Source organism: Nycticebus coucang, chromosome 8 (assembly GCF_027406575.1).
Source record: "Nycticebus coucang isolate mNycCou1 chromosome 8, mNycCou1.pri, whole genome shotgun sequence".
Classification (NCBI taxonomy): domain Eukaryota; kingdom Metazoa; phylum Chordata; class Mammalia; order Primates; family Lorisidae; genus Nycticebus; species Nycticebus coucang.
In genome coordinates this window covers 34,152,765-34,160,049 of record NC_069787.1, presented here as the reverse complement: position 1 = coordinate 34,160,049, position 7,285 = coordinate 34,152,765, and the positions used below count along the sequence as shown (strand labels likewise).

General features: G+C 44.4%; 1 pseudogene; it reads left to right on the top strand.

The window, feature by feature from the left end:
* The first annotated feature begins 1,672 nt into the window (after positions 1-1,672).
* LOC128591307 (phosphatidate phosphatase LPIN2-like) lies at positions 1,673-3,633 on the top strand (annotated as a pseudogene).
* Positions 3,634-7,285: the final 3,652 nt, after the last annotated feature.

Here is a 7,285-nt window from a genome sequence, read left to right as displayed (position 1 = left end):
GCTAGTGGGGAGTCCCCTGGGATGCTCCCCTGTGCCATCTTGAACTGACCTTTCGTCAGACATTGTGGTAGGGAAGCCCCAAAACCTAGCTGAGGACTACCACGTTTCCACCTTCCCTCCCCCCTCTCAGTTAGCAAAGCAATGATGGCCAAACCCAGCCAGTCAGAATTAGTGTGGCTGGAAAACAAACACAGAGGCTTGTCCAGGAAAGCCCCGACACAGTTATAAAAATGTTGCAATATCCAGAGGACAGCTTTCTCAGTTAGGGGGTGGGCAGCTGGGAAGCAGCAGAGAAAGAGTGAGCCAAGTCAACCAGAGAAGCTGTGGAATCCACAGAGGCTTGTAATTTACCTTCCACTTGGGGTTATCTGTGGACTCAAGCTCTATGTATATTCCTGTAACCCGTGGTTGATAAACCCGCAGGGATAGGGAAGGGAGGAGAGAGACAGAGCTCCTGCCAGTTTAGGGATCAAACACACTGAAATCGGAAATCAGGATGCCATAAAGACAAGGCTGCCAAGCCTCCTTCAACAAACAGAAAAAGGAGGCCTGGTTTGAGAGTCCCCTGTACTGGAGGAACCCTCTCAGCCTTCTCTGGCTTCCCTCTGCCCAGGTCCCAGGGTTCATGCCCTCTAGGCCTGCAGGTCATTGTTGTTCCCTGTTACAGCTGTCTCGAGGGCTGCTCATAGTAGTCTGGTGTTGCTATTGCATTTAAGGCCCAATTTGACTAAAACTCTTGGCAACAATGACATTGGAACCTCTGGGATAAGCAGAAATTCGTGGCTTACTAACATTCCTTCCCAACTACATAATAACGTGTGTGTGGGTGCTCCTGGTGGGGCACCCATCAATGCGACAGCTACACAAGAGGACGACAGGGGTCACCAAAGGTTTTTATGATGAAATAGGTGGCTCCCAAATCAATTAGAAAAGGTTTGCTTAACAGCCACATCCAGGGTTACCCAGGGTTCTTGGATGAGTGGGAGCCAGTGTGGAACCCTGCCACTTTAGGCCTGGCTGTTTATGACCATGGCCACCAGGATCTGGATGCCCCCGCACTTCCTTGGCCTCCCCATGATCGAGGGACACTCTGTGCCCAATAAGCAGGATGTCCCCATTTGGGACAGGGCCACCAGTGTTTCATGGCTTTTCCCTCCTCACCTTTGGTCCCTCTGGGGCTGGCGTGACACTCTCTCTAAAAGGGTTCACGTTTCCCTTGAGGGTGGCAGCTCTTTCCACCATCCCCGGGGCACCATGGAGTGAGTGTCTGGGGAGGACATTGCTACAAAAGCCACTCTCAATAATCTGGCTTTTTGGCACTCCCCCGTGTTACATATCCTGTTTGTTGGGGACAGTAGAGGCCACTGACAGTAGCTGGGACATATCTGAGGGCCCAAGTCCAACGTCTGGATTTCCCTATGGGTTATCATAGTCAGAGGTGTCAATCGTGTATTAATCACTATTTCTGTCTTGGCTGATCTGGGTCCATGTTGTCCACCTTCTGACAGCTTCAGTGATTCTTTCTCTACACATTGCTGGGCTTTCCTCCTTTCCCTGAACCCTTCTGTTAATTTGGAAAAGTTGGGTGGTTTTACCTGAATAGCTTCCATATCCTTATAAAACACATTAACAAGGCTGCCACCGCCTCTACCGCTCCCGCTGGGTCCCATTCATGAGGGTCGCTCGGCTCAGCTGTGGCCCAGGCGGCTCCCCAGGCAGCGCTGGAGGTGGGAGCCAGGGCCTCGCATGCGGACCCCGCAGAGCCGTCACCTCGGCCGCCCACCCTCCCAGCGGTTCCTCGCTGCCGCGGTCCAGCAGCTGCCTCCCCTTGGCTGCCTGCAGGCCAGGAGCGGAGCCTCTGCAGTCTCAAACAGTGAATTACGTGGGACAGCTGGTGGGGCAAGTGATTGTCACCCTGAAGGAACTCTACAAGGGCATTGACCAGGCCCCCCTCTCTGGGGGTATCGATGTCATCATGGTGCAGCAGCAGGACGGCACCTATGGCTGTCCGCCTTTCTGCCTTCGGTTTGGGAAGCTGGGAGTCCTGAGATCCAAAGAGAACGTGATGGATACTGAAATCCGTGGCAATGCAGTGGAGCTTCACATGAAGCTGGGTGACAATGGAGAAGCTTTCTTTGTGGAGGAGACTGAAGAGGAACGTGAAAAGCTTCCTGCTTCCCTTGCCACCTCACCAATTCCCACCGAAGATCAATTCTTTAAAGATGTTGACACCCCTTTGATGAAATCGGGTGGAGAGGAAAAACAATCCCGGAGTCCAGACGGCTCACACACCTTGGAAACAGAGACAGTTTTCACCCCGAGTTCTGTGAAAAAGGAAAAACGAAGGAGAAAGAAATGCAAACCGGACAGGAAGGAGGAAGAGCAGGCTGCTTCTCCCGCTGCGGAGACACGTGTGATGGGGGCAGGAGCTCTGAAGACGACAAGGGCTCCCGGTCAGCAACGGGATCTTCAAATGCTTCCTGCAAGGAGGAAGAATACAAGGAGCCAGAGCTGGAGGTGAAACCCACTGAGAGCCTGCTCAGATCAGAGTCTCACTGGAGAGGACTGGGGAGGATTTCCAGAATCCACCAAGGTCAGCAAAAGACAAACAGCTGACTATTATCCCAGGACGGCTACAATCACACCATCAGAAGATACCCATTTTCAGGTAATGCCCAGTGAGGATAACCTTGTAAGTGAAGTTGAGAAGGATGCTTCCATTGAAGACACTGTCCTATAGTGAAACCCAAGCCCAGAGCCCTGTGTAAGCAGTTGAGTGACACAGCTCCCACCACAGAGCTCCTCCAGCCTCTGGAAAGTCCCCAGATTCCATCTCTGTTAGATGTGGACCACCTTCCCAGTCCATCCTCAGCAGAGGCTGCCTCGGAATCCAAACCAGCAGCTAAAGTGGACTCACCGTCAAAGAAGCAAGGTATCCACAAGAAGCCAGGGACCTGATGATATTTACCCTGATGACCTAAGGGCTCTAGAACCTGAAGTTGCAGCTCTCTATTTCCCTAAAAGTGAATCAGATCCCAGCTTCAGACAGTGGCCCGAGTCTGACACGCTCTCTGGCTCCCAGTCGCCACAGTCCGTGAGAAGTCCAGCTGCTGATAGTGGCACTGAGTGCCTCTCGGATTCTGCCACGGACTGCCAGATGTCACCCTCTCCCTGTGCGGGGGCCTCAGTGAGAATGGAGAAATCTCTAAAGAAAACTTCATGGAACATATCACTACTTATCATGAAATTGCAGAAAATCCTGGACTCATAGACAATCCTAACCTTGTCATACGGATATATAATCGTTACCGTAACTGGGCATTGGCTGCTCCCATGACCCTCAGCTCACAGGTGTTTCTAGAAGAGTCTGCCTAAGGCCACAGTCGAGCCCTGGGTTAAAGACAAGATGCCAAAGAAATCTGGTCGGTGGTGGTTTTGGCGTAAGAGAGAAAGCATGACCAAACAGCTGCCAGAAGCCAAGGAGGGAAAATCTGAGGTGCTGCCAATCCGTGACGTGCCATCAAGTGCAAAGGGGCCGGCAAGTGCCGGCCAGCAAAGGATGACTCCTCGAGTGATGCGGGGTCGCCAGAGCTTGAAGAGTCAATCAAAGTGGACCACATTCCCTTGCCTTAAAGGATAAAAATAGACTCAGGGTGAAGGGACAGACTTGTATAATACTGGCAAATGGAAACCAGAAAAAAGCAGGGGTTGCAATTTTAGTAGCAGATACAACTGGCTTTAAACCAACAAAGATAAAGAAAGGTAAGGAAGGTCACCACATATTTGTCAAGGGAAACAACCAACATGAAGAGAGTTTTGTAATTAACAATTACACCCTACCAGAATGCTCCTCATTTCATAAAGCAAACCCTAATAGATATGAACAACTTGATATCTTCCTGCACTGAAATAGTTGGAAATTTTAATACCCCTTTGACAGTTTTGCATAGCTCCTCCAAGAAGAAAGTAAACAAAGAAATATTACACTTAAACCGGACCCTAGAACAATAGGACTTTATAGTCCTATGCAGAACATTTCACCCTAAGAAAACTGAATATACATTCTTCTCATCAGCCCATGAGGATATGATCTAAAATAGATCATATCCTAAGACACAAGTCTAACCTCAGCAAATTAAAAAGTGTAGAAATTATTCCTTGTATCTTCTCGGACCACCATGGAATAAAAGGTGAACACGACAGCAATAGGAATATTTGTACTCAAACAAAGTCATGGAAGCTAAATAATCTTAGGATGAATGATAGCTGGGTCAAAGATGAGATTAAGAAGGAAATCACCAAGTTTTTGCAACAAAATGATAATGAAGACACAAATTATCAAAACCTGTGGGAAGCTGCAAAGGCAGTCCTAAGAGGGAAGTTTATAACATTGGAAGCTTTCATCAAGAAAACAGAAAGAGACGAAGCCAACAACTTACTGCATCATCTCAAGCAACTGGGAAAGGAAGATCATTACAATCCCAAACCAAGCAGAAGAACAAAATAACCATAATTAGAGCAGAATTAAATGAAATTGAAAAGAAAATAATCATTCAGAAGATCAACGAAACAAAAAGTTGGTTTTCTGAAATGATTAACAAAATTGATAAACCTTTGCCCAACCTAAACAGTAATAGAAAAGTAAAATCTCTAATATCATCTATCAGAAACAATAAAAATGAAATAACAACAGACACTTCAGATATTCAAAAACAATCCTCAATGATTACTACAAAAATCTCTATTCCCAGAAATATGAAAATCTGAAGGAAATGGGCCAATACCTGGAAGCATGCAACCTTGCTAGACTCAACCAGAAAGAATTAGAAATCTTTAATAGACCTATATCAATCACTGAAATAACATAAACAATACGAAATCTACCTAAAAAGAAAAGTCCAGGATCAGATGGCTTTAGACCTGAATTCTATCAAACCTTTCAAGAGGAACTAGTACCCATATTGTACAACATTGTCCAAGGCATAGAACAAGATGGAATACTTCCCATCACATTCTATGAAGCAAATAGATACCACATGCGCAAATCTATAAATACACTACATAACGTCAATAAAATAAAAAGCAAAGACCATATGATTCTCTCAATTGACACAGAAAAAGTCTTTGATAATATCCAGCATCCTTTCATGATCAGAATTCTTAAGAAAATAGGCATATAAGGGACATTTCTTAAACTGATAGAGGCCATCTACAGCAAACCCACACCCAATATCATATTGAGTGGTGTAAAATTAAAAATATTTCCACTCAGATCAGCAATCTGAGGCAAGGATGCCCACTTTCTCTGCTGCTATTCAACATAGTAATGGAAGTCTTAGCCATCACAATCAGGCAAGAGAAGGCAATCAAGGGTATCCAAATAGGGGGAGGAGATTAAACTCTCACTCTTCGCTGATGATATGCTCCTATACCTGGAAAATACCAGGGATGCAACTTCAAAACTCTTAGAAGTAATCAAGGAATGCAGCACCATCTCAGGATACAAGATCAATAATTACAAGTCAGTAGCTTTTATATACGCCAACAATAGTCAAGCTGAAAATATAGTCAAGGACTCTACTCCCTTTACAATAGTGCCAAAGAAGATGAAATATCTGGAATTTACCTAACAAAGGATGTGAAAGATCTGTATAACGAGAACCATGAAACTCTGAGAAAAGAAATACCTGAAGGTGTTAACAAATGGAAAAACATACCATGCTTATGGCTGGGAAGAATCAACATTGTTAAAATGTCCATACAACCCAAAGTAATCTACAGATTTAATGCAATCCCTATTAAAGCACCATTATCATACCTAAAGAACTTGAAGAAATAGTACTTCATTTTACACGGAATCAGAAAAAAACTCGAATAGCAAATACATTACTCAGAAATAAGAACAAATCAGGAGGTATCACTTACCAGACTTCAGGCTACTCTAAAGCTATTGTGATCAAAACAGCATGGTACTGGCAGAAATATAGAGTGGTAGCTTTATGAAACAGAATAGAGAACCAAGAGATGAACCCAGCTACTTATCATTGTTTGATCTTCGACAAGCCTATCAAAAATATTCAGTGGTGGAAAGACCCCCTATTTAACAAATAGTGCTGGGTGAACTGGCTGGCGACCTTTCAGAAGACTGAAATTGGACCCCCACCTTTCACCATTAACAAAAATTGATTCTCACCAGATAAAAGTTTTAAACTTAAGACATGAAACTAGAAAAATACTAGAAGAGAGTGCAGGAAAACGCTTGAAAAAATCGGCCTGGGAGAATATTTCCTGAGGAGGACCCCCTGGGCAATTGAAGCAACACCAAAAATACATTACTGGTATCTGATCAAACTAAAAAGCTTTTGCACCGCCAAGAGCACAGTAAGTAAAGCAAACAGACGACCTTCAGAATGGGAGAAGATTTTTGCAGGTTATGCTTCCGACAAAGGTCTGATAACTAGAATCTACAGAGAACTCAAACTCTTCAATAAGAAAAGAATAAATAACCCCATTTCTATGTGAGCAAGAGACTTGAACAGAAACTTCTTTGATGAAGACAGGCGCAAGGCCAACAAACACATGAAAAAATGCTCATCATCCTTAATCATCAGAGAAATGCAAATCAAAACCACTTTGAGATATCATCTAACCCCAGGAAGATGAGCCCACATCACAAAAATCCCCAAACTACAGATGTTGGCATGGATGCGGAGAGAAGGGAACGCTTCTACACTGCTGGTGGGAATGCAAGCTAATACGACCTTTTTGGAAAGAAGTTTGGAGAACACTCAAGGAACTAAAAGTAGACATACCATTTGATCCTGTAATTCCTGTACTAGGTATATATTCAGATGATCAAAAAATTATTTTACAACAAAGACATTTGCACCAGAATGTTTAATGCAGCCCAAGTCATAATAGGCAAGACATGGAAACAGCCCAAGTGCCCATGAACCCATGAATGGATTAACAAATTGTGGTGTATGTACACCATGGAATACTATGCAGCCATACAAAAGGATGGAGACTTCACATCTCTTATGTTTACCTGAATGGAGCTGTAACATATTCTTCTTAGTAAAGTATCTCAAGAATGGAAAAAAAAAGTATCCAATATACTCAATACTACTATGAAATCAATATATAACCACCTACACACTCATTCACATGGCAAAACATAACTATAGTTTAGAAAGTAGAAGGGAAGAGGAGTGAGAGGAGAGGGGAGTGGCGATCTGGGAGGGGGGTGAGTATTTGAGGGCACCTCACCTAATGTGCATGATGA